The sequence below is a fragment of the Eublepharis macularius genome, chromosome 5, assembly GCF_028583425.1.
Source record: "Eublepharis macularius isolate TG4126 chromosome 5, MPM_Emac_v1.0, whole genome shotgun sequence".
Classification (NCBI taxonomy): Eukaryota; Metazoa; Chordata; class Lepidosauria; order Squamata; family Eublepharidae; genus Eublepharis; species Eublepharis macularius.
In genome coordinates this window covers 93,572,571-93,591,979 of record NC_072794.1, presented here as the reverse complement: position 1 = coordinate 93,591,979, position 19,409 = coordinate 93,572,571, and positions in this window count along the sequence as shown.

Genomic DNA, 19,409 nt, shown 5'->3' with positions numbered 1-19,409 from the left:
ATGAATTTAAAACATATGCACCTTATGAGCTTAATAATGAATTAGATTACACAGCCTTTATTTAAAGGGTGCTATGGTTTTAAGCCTAATTTTGTATGGCACGTGAAACAAAGATTTAATTGGAAGAGAATTTATTTATTTAATTAATTTTTTATTCTGCTCTCCCTGCAAGCAGGCTCAGAGCGGATCACAACAATATAAAATATACAACAAAAATGTAAAATAAAATCTGGCAGCTTAAATATAATCATAAATAGCAGCATAAATTTTAAAAACAGTCATTCACTTATTGCACCACCCACTCAGCCTAAACAACTCGTGAGGCAGGGTGACCAATTATAGATGAATACAGGATCGGGGGGACATATGCTTCCCCCATGGCAGGAGGCTGATGTGGACAGCTTGGGTGGCCCACCCACCCCAGTTACCATATGTCTGATGGAACATCTCTGTCTTGCCGGCCCAGCAGAAAGATAACAAATCTGAATGAGCCTGGGTTGATGCTAACAGAGCGTTCCACCAGGCTGGCGCCAGGGCTGAGAAATGTTAAATAACATTGGAGAAAGTATTGCACCCTGAGGAATGCTACACACTAAGCAGTGGTGAGGTGACAACTGCTCCCCCAACACGACCCTCTGTCTGTGACTGTGGAGGAAAGAGACCAACCACTGTAAGGCTGTCCCATGAATCTCCATGTCAAAGAGGTGCTGAGTCAATAAGTCATAATCAACTGTATTGAACGCTGCCAAGAGATTTAACAGCACCAGCAGCACCAATCCACCAGTCCACTTCGATCCAGATGTCTGTGGAGTTCATCTGTGAGGGCAACCCGCACCTTCTCCATCCCATTGCTAGGGTGGAAGCCAGACTGGGAAGGATCCATGAGAGAGAAATCGTTCAGGAACACCTGTAGTTGTTCCGCCACCGCTCGCTCAATCACCTTGCCCAGAAATGGGAGGTTCAAAACCAGGTGGTAACTGGATGGGTCGGTGGGGTCCAAAGATTTTTTTCAGGAGAGGCTGTACCACCACTTCCTTCTGTGCTCCAGGAAAAACTCCAGAACTTAAGGAGAGATTAACAATGGCCTCCAAAGGAACTTAAAGCTTGTCAGCGCTGGCCTTCATCAGCCACAACAGGCAAGGGTCCAAGGGGCAGGTGGTAGGCCTCTCTGCCTGCAGGGTCCTGTCAAACTCACCCTGGAAGAGCAGACTGAATTAATCTAAGACAAGTCCAGAAGATGGCCAAGGGATCTCCAGTTCCCTTACTGTGTCAATTGTGGCTGGCAGGTCACAGCAAAGATACAAAATTTTGCCTGCAAAATATCTCCCCAAAGCCTCACAGCTGATATTCAAATTATTAATTTGACAGTTTCCCTGTGATATAGAGAACAAGGACCAAACAATTTTAAACTGTTGTGCTGAGTGTGAGCTCACAGAGGGAATAGAGGCAGTATAGAATCCTCTCTTTGTCACTTTCACTGCCACCTCATAGGCTTTTATAAGCATCCTATAAGATGTTCTTGCCTTTTCGTTATGACTCCACCTCCACACTTGCTCAAATTGTCTCAGATCCTGTTTAATCTGGCATCCAGCTGGTACAGGAGCAAAGGAAGTGACGGGGCGGTGCGGGGTGTGTGTGTGTGATTTTGTTGATGGCTTTGGAAAGACAAGCATGTCAGTCCTCCACCAGCACATTCAACAAGTTGCCAGGGGCATTGGATCCCTCAGAGAGGTCTGGAAGCCAATGAGATCCATCAGTCTCTGTAAGCAAGCATAAATCTACTCGCTGCCTATACAGGGAATGGGGGGGGGGGGGCTGGTATGTCCAAACAAGCCTTTAGGACAAATTGATACAACTATGGCACTGCTTCAATCATGTAAAATCCAAATATATCCCCATCCCAAAGATCAGGCCCAGTGCATGGCCCACTTGAAGTGTGGGAGCTGATACAAACTGAGAGAGTCCCAGCGCTACCATGGAAGACACCAGGTCCATAGCCTGTGAGGAGGTGAAAGGATATGTAGATTTCAGTCTTTACTGAATGTGCTGCTTGAAAGGAGAGGTGAAGCTAGTGCGCTCGGTGAACTTACAAGCAAGTATTGCTATTGCAAGTTCTTAGCATGCAGAGTGAGTTGTAAATAATGTGAATTTAATTTTATGCTAATGTAAAAATTATTTTACTTTGTTAAATAGTGATTTGTGGAATGCGACTCTGATGAAGAGGTTGAAATGCATAGGTTGTGCTTCCATCCACACAAGAATGGAAGATTAGACTCTATAATGATGTGGAAAGAATATCTTTTGTAATATAACAAGTTTGTCATCTCATATCTGCCTGTATATGTATATTGATGTGATATATATTCAAGTGCTGGTATAAGTAAACCTAGTTATTTAAACAATGGCAGAAAGATATATCGAGATTTGTATGGCAAGAGAAAAAAACCCTGAGTTTAAATATAAGATACTAGATCGATGCCTGTGCTTCGCTATGGTATTTAACTACTTTAAACACAGTTATAATATTTATGGGTATGTAACGTTTTTAGTTGGGGTGGGGGTTGAGTTGGTTTTGTAGTATAATAGCATAGTACTTGAGCTTCACAAAAGTGTTTGAATAAAGTGAAGTATGTTGATGCCTAAAACTGATGAAGCGAATTTTGAAATGTAACATTTATTGAAGAGATTTTTGAAAGGAAAAGATTGTAGTGCAATAAATAAAGTGAAAAATACGTACAGCCTTTTTTTTCTACTGAAGGAGCTCTTTGTAGACTTCATTGGTGATTTTCCCTTCAGGATCACCAGGCTGCTGTGTGAGCTCACTCTGAAGCAGGCCACATAGAACTGCCCATGTGAGAAGCAGTCCTCCCTCAAGTCAATTCCTGCCACCTTCAGTATATGCCCCTGGGACTTGTTGATCATCATAGTAAAGCAGGACTTGAGGGGGAACTGCAGTCTCTTGAACTTGAAGAGGTTTTCTGATGGTATGAATGGTATGCGTGGTATGAACTCCGACTCCCCCTTGAGCACTGCTGATGAACAATGTGGCCTCAATGATGTTCCTGTGGAGGGCTTTCACTCGTAGTCTGGTGCCATTGCAGAGTTTGGGTGAGCTGCGGTTCTGGACCAGCATCACTGGAGCTCCCACTTTGAGGAGAAGCTTGTGGGCTGGGAAGCCAAGAGGGTTGAGCATGTTGAGGAACTCCACAGGGTAGTAGGCCGCATCATCCATTTGCACTACTGAGTCCACGGATCTGTACTCCATTTCTGCCCCTTTGAGGGAGTCAAGTTGTGTTTTGTTAATGATGGCAGCCTTGTTGTTCTTGGGGGTCAGAATAGCATGCTTGCATAGCCGGTCCATGGACTACTCCCTGATAGTGGTGATATCAGGGTATATGACGGCTGTTAGGTCTGCTAGGGTTGTCACTACTTCGCCCAGGCCTGCAGGGATGGTCACCTTTCCCTTGGACTCAGGACTTGCTGGTACATGGCCACTGCTGCTCAGTGCACCGCAGTAGTATGATGTGCACATTTCTTTGCCGCATCTCTAAGTTGCTTCCTCCTTTTAGCATAAGTATATCTTGCACAATGTCTGCCAGGAGGCTTCTTGGGGGCAGTAAGAGATGATGGCTGCAAGAGGTGTGAGGTGGAGTTGGACTAAGGGAGGGATGGTGTGGTGGGCACTTTGGCAGGTTCATGTGAGTGGTTCGCATTGAAATGGCCCCTAGAAAGGTTGTGCACCATCTCCCTATGAACATTTAAAAACTCAGCTGCCGTACCGACTTTTATATAAAAGCCCTTTTTAGGAATCTTGTACTGTCTTTCTTCAACTGTCTGCAATTTCTTTGACCTAACTTGTACCTCAGAACACAGAGTTCTACAGCTGACCCATCAGTCTGCCAGCCACACAGGAAAGCCAGGCCCCACAGGGAGACTGGCAACCCTAGACTTGGAGGTGTATTTTTACCTCAGGACACATTCAGTGACTCCCAATAGTAAGTATATAATGACCAATCAAGGCCACATATGCAAATGACCTCAGGGAAGAGTGGTAGTTGGCGAGAGGGGGGAGGAGCACCCTGCCAGCCACACAGGGAAGCTGTATCCCTATGGGAAAACACATTTTACCCCTTTTTACCCCCATAGGGGGCGAATTTCTTAAAATCCCTTCTTAGTGAGCTTCTACACCACAAAAGGGGTGTTGGGCTGGGCGTTAATGAGTCAGTCAGGACACTTCTATTTATATATATATAGACTAGCTAGATGCCCATGCTTCGCTACGGTATTTAACTACTTTAAGTCCAATTATAATACTTATGGGTATGTAACATTTTTTGGTGGGGGCGGGGTTGAGTTGGTTTTGTAATATAATAGCATAGTACCCGACCTTCACAAAAGTGTTTGAATAAAGCGAAGAGTTTTGATGGCTGAAACTGGTGAAGTAAATTTCGAAATGTAAGATTTATTGAAGAGATTTTTAAAAGGAATAGATTGTAGTGCAATAAATAAAGTGAAAAATGTGTACAAACTTTTTTTCTACTGAAGGACCTTTTTGTAGACCTCATTGGTGGTTTCCCCCCACCTTGGTCCCCCCACTTTGAAGAGAAGCTTGTGGGCTTAGAAGCCAGGAGGGTTAAGCATGTTGAGGAACTCCACAGGGTTGTGGACCACATCATCCATTTGCACCACTGAGTCCACAGATCTGTACTCCATTTCTGCCCCTTTGAGGGAGTTAAGTTGTGTTTCATTAATGGTGGCAGCCTTGTCTTTCTTGGGGGTCAGAAGGGCATGCTTGCACAGGGGTGGTAGATGGACTTCTCTGTGATAGTGACGATATCAGGGTGTATCATGGCTGTTAGGTCTGCTAGGGTTGTCACTACTGTGGCCAAGCCTGCAGGGATGGTCACCTTTCCCTTGGAGTCGGGACTTGCTGGTACTTGGTCACCACTGCTCAGTGTACTGCAGGATTATGATGTGCATATTTCTTTGCTGCATCTCTAAGTTGCTACCTCGTTTTAGCTTTGGTCATCTTACACAATGTCTGCCAGGAGGCTTCTCGGGGGCAGTTAGAGGTGATGGATGCAAGAGGGGTGAGGTGGAGTTGGACTGAGGGAGGGGTGGTGTTGTGGGCACTTCAAAAAGTTCATGTGAGAGGTTCACATTGAAATGGCCCCTAGAAAGGTCATGCACCATCTCCCCATGAACATTTGAAAACTCAGTTGCCATACTGACTTTTATATAAAATCCCTTTTCAGGAGTCTTGTACTGCCTTTCTTCAACTGTCTACAGTTTCCTTTACTTGATTTTTACCTCAGAACACAGTTCCACAGCTGACCCATCAGCCTGCCAGCCACACAGGAAACCAGGCCCCACAGGGAGATTGGCAATCCTAGAAGGGAGGTGTATTTTTACCTCAAGACTCTTTCAATGACTGGGAGTCATTGAATGAGTCCTGAGGTTCTGCATGTGTCCTGCATAGTGTTTAAAATGTTGGGATGATGACCAATCAAGGCTGCATATGCAAATGACCTCAGGGAAGAGTGGCAGTTGGCAGAAGGGGGAAGAACACCCTGCCAGCTACACAGGGAAGCTGTATCCCTATGGGAAGACACATTTTACCCCTTTTTACCCCGTTAGGAGGCATATTTCTTAGAATCCCTTCTTAGTGAGCCTCTATATCACAAAAGGAACATCCTGCCCAAATTGCACGTTTCTAGGTCCAGGGGTTTGGGCTGTGCGTTGATGAGTCAGTCAGGACACTTCTCTTTAAATAGATAGACTAGCTTGATGTCCATGCTTCGCTATGGTATTTAACTACTTTAAATCCAGTTATAATATTTATGGGTAAGTAACATTTTTGGTTTGGGGGGATGGTTTGAGTTGGTTTTGTTGTATAATAGCATAGTACTCAAGCTTCACAAAAGTGATTGAATAAAGCGAAGCATGTTGATGCCTAAAACTGATGAGAATTGATGAAGATTTATTGAAGAGATTTTTAAAAGGAAAAGATCGTAGTGCAAGAAATAAAGTGAAAAATACATACAACCTTATTTTTCTACTGAAGGACCTCTTTGTAGACCTCATTGGTGGTTTCCCCCCACTTTGGTGCCCCCACTTTGAGGAGAAGCTTGTGGGTTTGGAATCTAGGAGGGTTGAGCATGTTGAGGAACTCCACAGGGTAGTGGACCGCATCATCCATTTGCACCACTGAATCCACAGATCTGAACTCCATTTCTGCTCCTTCGAGGGAGTTGAGTTGTGTTTCATTAATGATGGCAGCCTTGTCTTTCTTGGAGGTCAGAGGGGCATGCTTGCACAGCCTGTCCATGGGCTTAGGGACTTGCTGGTACTTGCACACTGCTGCTCAGTGCACTGCAGGAGTCCAATGTGCATATTTATTTGCTGCATCTCTAAATTGCTTCCTCTGCCAGGAGGCTTCTTGGGGGCAGTAAGAGGTGATGGCTGCAAGAGGTGTGAGATGGAGTTGGACTGAGTGAGGGGTGGTGTGGTGGGCCTTTCAGCAAGTTCATGTGAGAGGTTCCCATTGACATGACTCCTAGAAATGTCACGCACCATCTCCCTATGAACATTTAAAAACTCAGCTGCCATACTGACTTTTATATAAAATCCCTTTTCAGGAGTCTTGTATTGTCTTTCTTCAACCGGCTGCAGTTTCTTTGACCTAGTTTTTACCTCAGAAAACAGTTCCACAGCTGACCCATCAGTCTGCCAGCCACACAGAAAAGCCAGGCGCCACAGAGAGATTGGCAACCCTAGAGGGGAGGTGCATTTTTTACTTCAGGACACATTCAGTGACTGGGAGTCATTGAATGTGTCTTGAGTACTGCATATGTCCTGCACAGTGTTTACAATGTTGGGCTGATGGCCAATCAAGGCCACATATGCAAATAACCTCATGGCAGAGTGGCTGAGTTGGCAGTTGGTGGGGGAGGGGAGGGGAGGGGGAGAGGGAGGGGGAGGAGAAGCCTCCCAGCTACACAGGGAAGCTGTATCCCTATGGGAAAACACATTTTACCCCCTTAGGGGGCAAATTTCTTAAAATCCCTTCTTAGTGAGCCTCTACACCACAAAAGCAATGTCCTGCCCAAATTTCATGTTCCTAGTTGCAGGGGTTTGGGCTGGGTGTTAATGAGTCAGTCAGGACACTTCTCTTTATATTTATAGACTAGCTTGATGCCTGTGCTTCACTATGGTATTAAACTACTTTAAATCCAGTTATAATATGTATGGGTATGTAACATTTCTTGGGTTGGGGGGGATGGTTAGGGTTAGGGTACTGACTTTTATATAAAATCCCTTTTCAGGAGTCTTGTACTGTCTTTCTTCAACTGTCTGCAGTTTCCTTGATGTAATTTTTACCTCAGAACACAGTTCCACAGCTGACCTATCAGCCTGCCAGCCACACAGGAAAGCCAAGCCCCACAGGGAGATTGGTAACCCTAGAGGGGAGGTGCATTTTTTACTTCAGGACACATTCAGTGACTGGGAGTCATTGAATGTGTCTTGAGTACTGCATATGTCCTGCACAGTGTTTACAATGTTGGGCTGATGGCCAATCAAGGCCACATATGCAAATAACCTCATGGCAGAGTGGCTGAGTTGGCAGTTGGTGGGGGAGGGGAGGGGAGGGGGAGAGGGAGGGGGAGGAGAAGCCTCCCAGCTACACAGGGAAGCTGTATCCCTATGGGAAAACACATTTTACCCCCTTAGGGGGCAAATTTCTTAAAATCCCTTCTTAGTGAGCCTCTACACCACAAAAGCAATGTCCTGCCCAAATTTCATGTTCCTAGTTGCAGGGGTTTGGGCTGGGTGTTAATGAGTCAGTCAGGACACTTCTCTTTATATTTATAGACTAGCTTGATGCCTGTGCTTCACTATGGTATTAAACTACTTTAAATCCAGTTATAATATGTATGGGTATGTAACATTTCTTGGGTTGGGGGGGATGGTTAGGGTTAGGGTACTGACTTTTATATAAAATCCCTTTTCAGGAGTCTTGTACTGTCTTTCTTCAACTGTCTGCAGTTTCCTTGATGTAATTTTTACCTCAGAACACAGTTCCACAGCTGACCTATCAGCCTGCCAGCCACACAGGAAAGCCAAGCCCCACAGGGAGATTGGTAACCCTAGAGGGGAGGTGTATTTTTTGACTCAAGACTCTTTCAATGACTGGGAGTCATTGAATGTGTCCTGCATAGTGTTTAGACTGGGACATCATTGAATGTGTCCTGAATAGGGTTGCCAGCTCCAAGTTGGGAAATTCCTTGAGATCTGGGCAGTGGAACCTGGAGAAACCTGGAGAAAATGGGGTTTGGGGAGGAAAAGGACCTTGGCATGGCATAATTCCATAGAGTCCACCATCCAAAGTAGCCATTTTCTCCAGGTGAACTGCTCTCTGTGGCCTGAAGACCTGTCATAATTCTGGGAGATCTCCAGCCACTACCTGGAGGCTGGCAATCCTAGTCCACCCACCAGCAGCATCCCCATGTACCTGCCCACCAGACCTCTGGGTCGGAGGTGGACAAAGTCTCCACTTACGCAGCAAGGTGGTTGATGACTGCAGCCACTGGGTGGTCAGGGAGAAGGAGACTAAGGGGTGCTGGGCGTGGTGACAAGCCAAACCTGGAAGATCCTGCGAGGGGGATGGGAAGACCCTGAATCAGCAGCTGCAGGCATCACCCACCTCCCTGCCATCACGGAAAGGATGGGATGGGGCAGCGCTTGTGGTGGGGAAGGGACTCATGGCAGTACCAGAGAGGGAGAGGAGGACAGAGTGAACATGAAGTGGTCAGGGTGGGAGAGGGGGAACAAGGGATTCCGGGAGCAGTGATGAGCTGCTCCTGGAAGATCATGTGACAGGGCCTGGAAGACCCTGAATCAGTGGCTGCAGGCATCACCCGCCTCCCTGCTGTCACAGAATGGAGGGGATGGGGTGGTGCAAGTGGTGGGGAAGGGACTCATGGCAATACCAGAGAAGGAGAGGAGGACAGAGGGAACATGAAGTGGTCAGGGTGGGAGAGGGGGACCAAGGGGTTCCAGGCGCGGCGACAAGCTGCACCTGGAAGATCCTGCGAGGGGGATGGGAAGACCCTGAATCAGTGGCTGCAGGTATCACCCTCCTCCCGGCTGTCATGGAAAGGAGGGGATGGGGCAGTGCAAGTGGTTGGGACGGGACTCTTGGGATTACCTGGGAGGGAGAGCTATGGACTGGGAACTGGAAAGCTCCCAGCAAGAGGTAGTTTGGAGTGGTTGGAGTGGTGCCAGAGAGGGAGAGGAAGGAATAGGGCAGTGGCATCTCCCACCTTCCTGCCTTTGGGGAAAGGACAGGAGTCGCGGGACACATTCCCACCCTGCTCAAAGTGGTCCAATCAGTCCCATTGACAGGGAAGCCACCATGCTGTGCAACTGTGCTGTATCCCTATATAATACAATTGGTTGTGCAATCGCAGCTGAGATGTCCCTCATGACCAAGGAGCGAGCAGTAACAGGATAGTCCCTTGTGAAGCAGTAGCTGACATGATCTAGTGTCCTGCCTTCATGGAAAGAAGGGGATGGGCAGGACAGGAGAGGTCGTTCATAAGGTTCAGAGTGGTTCCACAGAGGGAGAGGAAGAAAGAGGGACCAGCATCCCCGAGAAATGAGGGGGGCCAGAGCAGTTCCACACCGCTCTGAGAGAAACCTCACCTGTGCAGGCAGTACATGCACTACTCATAACAGTTTGGGCAGCACCACCCAACACCACCCACCTTCCTGCCTTTGCGGAAAGGAGGGGATGGACAGGACAGGAGAGGTTGCTTGGATGGGTCAGAGTGGTTCCAGAGAGGGAGAGAAAGAAACGGGGCAGCAGCAGCAGCTGTCATCGGCCACTTTCCTGCCTTTGTGGAAAGGACAGGAGTCGAGAGACCCATTCCCCCCACTCAGAGGGCACAGTGTTTGCAATGGATAGGAGCACTGTGTGGCTCAACTACATGTGCAACAACTCCTGAGCTGTTGCACAAGTGCCCAAAGGAGGCTGCCACCAGCATCACCCACGTTCATGCCTTCACAGAAAGGAGGTGTCATGATGATCTGGCTGTGCCAGGAAGGCCTAGCAAGCCCTCAGAAGCCTGTTAGCAGTGGGAGTGGGCCTGGCTAAACCTGACCCAAACGTGCCAGCCCTCATTTGAGATACCTGCAGGACTCGATGGGCCAGGGTGTGCGGTGATGGCATGGAGAACCAAGGGGCAAGATGCTTTAGTAGCCTGCAGAAGCCCATGCACTCCATGATGGATATGTGCAAGCCATGTAGGGCAATTGTCTCTGCCAAGACGTGAAGGCCTGCCTCCTGAGCCCTCAACCTCGCCGTTCTAAGCAGCGCTGTCCCAGACCCCGAAGGGACAACCTCTGCGAGCGCAAAGCACTCCGCTTGCACCAGCATCACCCTCTGGGCAAGGATTCTTGCTTGAGGTGGATTCCAGTGACCCTCCCACTGATCCCCACTCAGAAGAGCTTGTCACCCCCTTTCTCCACCCAACGGATGTTTCGCTGGGCGAGGATGGAGGCCACAGGCTCGGGTGGTGCGTCTTCAGGTGCTGAGTCAGGTCTGTCAATGACAGGTGCTTTGGGTTTTTGCCCCTGCGCACCAGGACATTACAGACACGGCACCACACCACACAGCACTGCACCAGACGGGGGTCATTAGGAAGGGCCTGAAAGTGCCTCCATACGGAGGCTTTGAAACGTGGACCACTAACTGTCCCAGGGGAAGGAGAATGAATGGTTTAATGCTGTGCTGCGGAGCTGGCCACGGACGATGGAGTGAGGGGTGGACTGCAGGTGGGGACACCACCGAGAGTTTGGGATGGGGATGGGAGGGATGTTTCATAAAACACAAACCATTCTTCTAGGGATCCGTCACCCACCCCCTCCTCAAAATGTTGAGAGAGATTCTCTCCCCCCAGTGGAAATACCTCTTTGGCCTCCTCCACAGCCCCCACAGGTGAATCTGGGGGAGTGGGAGTACTCTCTGCTGCCCCTGAGCCACACCCAGTACTGCTTTCCACAAGTAAACCAGGAGGACTGCCTTTGCACTTCACCCCATGATCACACGTGGCGGCCTCCACAACAGGAAGACTCATTGTGCCACCAAACTAGAATTAAGGAGGACAGAAAAGGAGAGAACACTGTGAGCCCTCTGCCACGGTGCCCACTGAGCTTGGCAGCTGCCCTGGAACCAGAGGGAGGAGCTAGAGCCCTAGCCCAGCACTCCAAGATACCTGACAAAATCAGGCACTAATAATAATGTGAGCCCTCAGCCAAGGTGCTTGGTCTCAGAGCCTGGCAGCAGCCCTGGCACCAGAGGGCTGGGGCTAGAGCCCTAGCCCAGCACACCCAGAAGCCTGACCAGATCAGGCACTGATACCAATAATAGTAATAGTCAGGGTGAGCCCTCAGCCGAGATGCCCACTGAGGTTGGCCCCAGGGCCTGGCAGCAGCCCTGGAATTGGAGGCTGAGAGCCAAAACACACGTTAAGAAAAACCTAGGTTCAGCACGTGTTCTCTTACCTCAAGGTTTGCTGGGATCTGTAGGCGTCCTGGAAGCTTAAAGTTTAGCATTTACAGAGCAGCAAAAAGGGAAAGGGAAATACAGGCGCCTGTATTTTAAGCTTTAAGCTTCCAGGACGACTTTAAGCTTCCAGGACGCTTACAGACCCTTTAAGCTTCCAGGACTTTAAGCTTCCAGGACCCCTACAGATCTTTAAGCTTCCAGGACGCCTACTTTAAGCTTCCAGGACTCCTACAGATCCCGGCAAACCTTGAGGTAAGAGAACACGTGCTGAACCTAGGTTTTTCTTAACGTGTGTTTTGGCTCTGAGGCTAGAGCCCTAGCCCAGCACACCCACAAGCCTGATCAGATCAGGCAGTGATACTGATGATGATGATGATGATGATGATGATGATGATGATGATGATGATGATTGTAGTGAAGACAGGAGACCGAGGTCCAGATGCAATGTCTGTCCCTCCAACATGGAGGTGAGAGTTTTATTAAGAAGTTTTCAGGAACCCGGAAAAGAGCAATGCCCAAATATGTCTATAGCAACAGTTACAGCAACAGTTACACATTCCAAACCAGTCACGGCCAACTAAGCAAATATGCTGTGATCATGCTTTGTCTTGTCTGTGAAGCATGGCGAAAGGTACATCATGAGCTTTAAAGTGTATGAGAATATTACTTAGAGTGTATGGGAGTATTGTGCTCTGTGAAGGATGAGAGACTTAGAAGAAACATATTAAACTACTCCCTGATTCTTCCTGTGTGGCATGCCAACTGACCAGGAGACCAGGAATGTAAAGAGTCAGCTAATGCAGGCTGTGTGGCATGCCAACTCCATGCCTACAGATGATGATGATGATGATGATGATGATGATAAATCAGGGTGAGCCCTTAGCCGAGGTGCCCACTGAGCATGGCCTCAGGGCCTGGCAGCAGCCCTGGAACCAGCTCCCTATCCCACCCACCACACACAGAAAAAAGCCCAGCTCCAATGCACTCTCCTGCTCTCTCTCCCAAAAGGCTATCAACAGCTCTGTCCCAGTACACTGCCTGCTGAGAGTGAAAGCCAGAACTGGGAGCGCAGTGCCCCTTTATAAGAAGAATTCTCATGGAGAAACACAGGAGGTCTGTGGTTGGCAGTCAGAACTGCCTAACAGGGTTTGCAGGGATGAGATTGGAGTTCCCATGGCCACAGAACACCCCCCTCCTCCCTCCCTCCACCCTGGTGTCTGCTCCCAGGTTACCAATTGTAACCGATTTTGCAGCTCCACGCTTGAAAGGAGGACCTGCCCATCAAGCTAAGTTGGGCTTTGATTGGCGTGTCTGGGGTGACAGAGGGAGTGCAGACAGAGGTCAGGCACTCCCTCGCTCCGTTGCCGAGGCAATTGTTTGAAGGTGCAATTGTTTGAAGGTGTCTAGCTTCCCGAACGGTGGCTTAGCACAACGAACAAGGCTTGTGACGACCACCTGTTCGGCTGGAATGGTGCATGACGAACAACCCGTTTGCAAGCAGCCGAGCGGCCTGTTCGTTGGTTTTTTCCATTCGTAATGCTGTTTGTGCCCATGTCTAGTCTTGAGTATTACAGGTGTCCTGCCTGCTGTTTAGAATGTTGGGCTAATGGCCAATCAAGGCCACATATGCAAATGACCTCAGGGCAGAGTGGCTGAGTTGGCAGTTGGCGGGGGAGGGGGCTGAGCAGCCTCCCAGCCACACAGGGAAGTTGTATCCCTATGGGAAAACACATTTGTCCCCTTTTTACCTCCTTAGGGGGTGAATTACTTAAAAATCCCTTCTTAGTGAGCCTCTACACCACAAAAGGAATGTCCTGCCCAAATTTCACGCTTCTAGGTCCAGGGGTTTGGGCTGGGCATTGATGAATCAGTCAGGACACTTGTCTTTATATATATATAGAAGAAGATTACTGGATGCAAAGGAAAGAGGAGTATTGTATTTACGTGATTTGAAATTATATTTTGCTGCTTGTTGCTTAGTGTGGCTGCTGAAGGAATGGATCTTGCTAAAAAAAAAGATTATTGCAGTTAGAAGGACATGATTTGAGATTTGGATAGCTTGGATACTTGTAGTATGGCAAAGTTAAATGTAGAATTTAATAAGCACTATGTTAGATGTGCCATTTTGAGAATATGGAATAAATATAAACCTAGGATCTGTCTGAAAATACCTTTGTGGCCCAGGGCCAGATCTACGGGGGGCAGGGGGGTAGTCTGCCCCCGGCGCCGCCAGGGAGGGGGCACCGGGAGCAGCTCCCAGCTGCTGGAGTGCACAGGCGGCAGTGCGAGCCACCTAGCAACCCCCGCGCTGCCTTTTTCCTGCCCTGCAGGGCAGGGGGTGCGCGGCAAGCCGGCCGCCCCCTGTCCTGCGGGGAGGCGAATGCCACGGGCAGCCTCGCAGCCCCCCGCGCTGCTTTTGCCTGCCCTGGAGGGCAGGGGGTGCCCGGCAAACCGACCGCCTCCTGTCCTGCGGGGCAGGCGGAAGCAGCGCAGGGGGCTGTGAGGCCACCCGCGCCATTCACCTGCGGGGACGGGAATGGCGTGGGTGGCCTCGCAGCCCCCCGCGCTGCTTTCGCCTGCCCTGGAGGGCAGGGGGTGTGCGGCAAGCCGGCTGCCCCCTGTCCTGTGGAGCAGGCGAAAGCAGCACGGGGGGCTGCGAGGCCACCCGTGCCATTCGCCTGCGGGGAGGCAAATGGGGCGGGCGGCTTCTCAGCCCCACACGCTGCCTCCGTCTGCCCTGCGTGATGATGTCACCGAAGTGACGTCATCATGCAGCGCAGGGAGCATGTGCGCGCTGCATGCACGCGCGAGGCAGTAAGCCAAGGGTTGCCCCGGGCATGGGCAACCCTGGATCCGGCGCTGTTGTGGATATTACTACAAGAAGCTTACTTTAGAAGAGAAATGAAAAGCTTGTGTAAACTAGTTATATAAACTAGTTAACATACTATGATACATTAGAATTTTCACAAGGTGAATATAAAATAAAATCAAGAGAAGATTTGATAACAGAATGATATATTTGCCAATGGTTTTCTTATTTGCTAAACTTAGAAAGGTTTAAAGTAGAGAAAAGGCATTATGATTTTGAGCAATCTATGACTGAATTTGAGACAGAACTATGTACAAATGATGGAAACGTTATAGCTAAAATGTACAAACTTTTGTTAAAATTTGAGACAGAGGAAGAGCAATCTATGATTAAATTGGCTAAATATTTTGGATATGATATACAAATGGAATAATGGGAAAACATGAGGTCAAAAGGGTTGAAATTGACATTAAGCTCTAGTCTGAAAGAGAACTTCTATAAGATGATGTATCATTGGTATATGACTTTATACATTGGTCAAAATGTATAAAGGTATTTCGAGTCTCTGTTGGAAATGTGAACAACATGAGGGAACATTTTACCATACGCGGTGGGCATGTAAGAAAGCAGGACACAAATACAATTATTATTTCAGAAGATTTTAAAGACTAATATACAATTGAAACTGGAGTCTTTTCTTTTGGGATTAATGGACACAGTTGGAAAGAAGTCATGGAACTTTGTTTTTATATATGATAATGGCAGTGAGATTACTATATGAGCAAAAGTGGAAGAGCCTGATATTGCCTACAGTAGAAGAATGGTTGGTGAAGGTGCTCGAGCTTGCAGAGATGACTAAACTTATTCCATTGTTTAGAGGAAAGACAATAAGTTTGTTTATTGCTGATTGGAAACCCCTTATAGACTTTTTGCATGACACAGATAATAATGATTTGATAATTTGTGGGTTTGGTGAATAAGAAATTTCAACAATAGGAAAAAAAGAGTTTTTCTTTGTAAACATGGAGTATGAGAAAATTTTGTAAATATATTTGTTGCACAGAAAATCAGAAGCCTTTTTATAGTTTTCCTCTCATTTCTTTATTTTGTTACTTCTCTGTTATTTGTTATTCTTTCTTTTATAAAAATTCTAATTAATTTTTTTAAGTGGTAGGAAAAGGGGAAAATACAAAACATAGGAAAGAGCACACTATCACACAGCTCAGCATCCATCATGACCCCCTCTGGCCAGCCCTCTGACCAGGGCAGTGTCTCGGACCTGGAGGACTCAGAGGAAGAGCCTGAGAAGCAGCAGGGTCAAGAAAAGCCTGGTGCTGCAGAACCACCAGTTAGACCCTTGCTATTACTTCACCAGAGCCTGCAAGTAAGACTCTGGCCAACCATGCCCCAGCAGCACCGAAGACCACACTCCCAGAATCTGCAAGTGGCTCCTTGCTGTCTGCCTCTGAGGACCTGCCAGGCAGAACATGAACCAGGGCTGATAGCCCTTCCAGATTGCGTCCATCTCCAAGGGAATGGTGGTGGCAAAGGGCCCAGGCAGAAGTGGCGCAGAGAAGGCGAAATGCAAGGCTGGCAGCATGCCACCTCCCTGGAGACTCAGGTCAGGACTCTGACAGTAATACTTCCTTGCAGGACGATGGTCAGAGCAGAGCAGAGCCTCATGAGCACCGACTCCTGCTGGGAGATGCAGCTGAGACAGATCACCCCTCAGCCTACTTAGGATAAGGTTTGGCAGAGCTTCAGTATGGAATCAACTGGTTCACTTAGCATAAGCCTTGTGTTCTAAGCTTTGGGCACCTAGCCTCCCAGCCTCAATCCTCAGGTCTCCAGCTCCCTAGCTCCCTTGCAGGCCAGCTGGCCAAGCAACTGACTCCTGAGGAGACCAGTAAACCAGGTGCAGGACAATGCCCTTCAAATTAAAGGCAGTAATGTTGGTTTAACTTAGCTAAGTACAATTTACCTAATTTGTAGCAGGTTCCTCAGAGCATGTACAGACTTCCTTAGGGTACCAAGATAGCGGAGGGATCCTTAACCCCTGACCTACTGGTCTTGGGGTTTTCAGATGTTGCAAAGTTGTAACCTGAGAAAGGTCCACAGCTCCCAGATATTTATGAGCAATGGAGGCTGACCTAAACCAGCCTCATTGGTGAGATGGGTTAAGGATCTAACCAATCCTCACAAAGCTCCGTCTCTGATGCCAGACACTATTGCTATTATTACAGGATAGTTCTGCCATTTTAAATGGCTCTGCAATTCCATGACAAAAAGGGAATCTGGCCTGAACTGGTTTTCCTTTGTCAAAACATTAAGTTGGCCAGAAGACCAATGTGGAATGGAGGATAAAGCATTATTCTCATGTAAGCCCCAGGGGTCCATGCATGCAGATGCTTTAGCTGATGCTTTTGAGCGATATTGAATCTCAGGCACAGTTCTGCACTCTGACACCTCGCCACTTTTGCTGGGGGTGACTTCACTCTTGATATTGCCCTGCCAGCACCCAGCATAAACTGGAGAGCAATGCACACAGATGGCTGTTTATACACATGGATCTTTCCTATTACATTGTGTCACTCAAAATTTAGAATGACAAATACTGTTAGATGACTTCTGCAAATGGATGGTTCCTAACAATGGCCTTGCCCTATTTCAGTTTGCTTTAAGTTGTGTAAAATAATTTGGTGCTAGTGGAAACCGCCATGGCTGAATTATTAAATACCCTCATCCACTTTTTAGCTTGTCCTTTGCTAAATCTGCTAGTGATCTTGATATGCAAATTCAGCTACTTTTAAACTTCCTTTTCATATAAAATACTTTTAGGTCGAGTAACATCCTTTTCCTATGGCTTGTTGAGTTGATAATTATCAACACACTTCACAGTAAAGAAAACAAACTGCATTCCACAATAAGATGGTCATTTTTACACCTTTAGTTTAAGTCAAGGAAAACTTTACTTTCTTCCGTGCTGATGGTAAGCATGGAACATATTATTTAATCCTACTGCAAATCACACCAGCAGGAAATGTTGTAAAGAGAAAGTAATCTTTTGAAGGAAAAATAAATTATCAACCATGTTACGAAGGAAAAGAAACATTCTCAAATAATTTCTTTCTTTGTTGGTACTGGCTGCCAGCATAATCCTTCCAAGTAAATTGTAATTTCCAAATTAGATTATACATTATGTCATATTAGTTTTATTTTAGAAAAACAAACTGACTTAAGGGAAAAATGCCAAAGTTGGCTTGCTATTGAGGTAAAATTGTTGAGCTTCTGCTGTGAAATGTTTAATGCTTTTTACAAGTTTAGTAGTAAATATAAAATCTAAATTAAAGCAAGATTTTTCACATGGCTGAATGCTGATCAAACTTTAATGGAAGAAAAATTTTAAAAAAGATATTTAACATATATGAGGACATTTCATACCATCAGCTATGAGTTGAAGACTTAATTCCATAGCAAAACATACAGTGACAATAAAAAGAAAGGAATTCTTCCATTGTTTTCAGTTGTGTATGGCTTGTCATATGTATTTACTAAGAGAGAGAGAGAGAGAGAGAGAGAGAGAGAGAGAGAGAGAGAGAGAGTGTACTAGCTTGTTTATATCATAGATAGATAGATAGATAGATAGATAGATAGATAGATAGATAGATAGATAGATAGATAGATAGATAGATAGATAGATAGAGCTAGCATCCCTAAATATTACATGCAGAAGTCATAAAAACAAATTGATGATTGCATCATCAGTGCTCAGTGACTGAAGCTCTAGTTGAAAAGGAAAAGAAACATTACATGAAATTTGACCTTTAAAGTGCGATTTTTCCATGCTTTCATGTTTGAAGTGTGTAACTCATGAGAAAGTATAGTGCCATCATATTATTCCAGCCTGAATTTGCAAGTGCATTAACTAGCATTCTTTTAAAAGAAAAGTGTAGCCTTTGATCATTAAAAGTAGATATTTACCAATGTCTAATTTAATTTCTATTATCAGCACTTCCTTGCAGCAGCCGCCAGTGAAATAATGTTCATAGTAGAAATTGGCTGTTGTTAAGAGATACCCAAAGGGATGGGGAACCCACATTCTTATTGGTGGGTGTCTGGCTGTGACATCAAAGACAAGGGGCAAGTTTGCAGCAAGATAGTTGTCCATACAGGCCATCTGCAGTCCTGCACCTGCATTATGTTGCCATAACTTCCTCTGCTACCAATGCCATTGTGTAATGGTCACTGATAAGGGTACAGACCTTCTTTTCCCAGTCACCACTCAGCACAGGCAATTATTTAGGGATGAGAGTACATATGAGAGGCAATTCATACTCAGAGTCCACATGCCCGGAAAGGGGTGCCTACACCCCACTGTCCATCTAACTGCACAATAGTGGAGCAAGCACAGGTCCTAGTTTACCACTTTAACTGTTACTCCTCAGTGGCTCTCAGGAGCTGTGCCAACCATCTGTTTGGTGAGTTAGCATGTGGAACTTTTCACATGGAGCAATCTACATTTTGTTGTTACATATGATACCATGGACAGGAGCAAATACTTTAAAAGGAATAGTGTCCTCCTCATGCCCTTTCCAAACTAACAGGCTTATCTCGGTTTCCTAGGCATTGACTGTGCAGCTTCTTTCCTCCAGCAATAGTTTGTAGAGTTTCTGCTCAGGGAGAAAAAGGACTCCAAACTAGACATGGGCACGAACCAAAAAAAAAAAATAACGAACCTGTGGTTCGTGGTTTGATGCTGCCGACGAACCTGAACAAATGAACTATAATTAACATTTCCCGTTACTGAACCGGTTCGTGGTTCGTGGGCATCAGAATGGCCCCTGTTGTACTTAGAGAGCCCATATTCACAGGGAGTGTTTAGCAGGCTCTCCTTCAGCCAGCACCCAAGTTTGGTCAAGAGCCCTAGCCCACCACTCCCACAGACCTGACCAGATCAGGCAATAATAATAGTGTGTGAGCCCTCAGCTGAGGTGCCCACTGAGCTTGGCCCCAGAGCCAAACGGCAGCCCT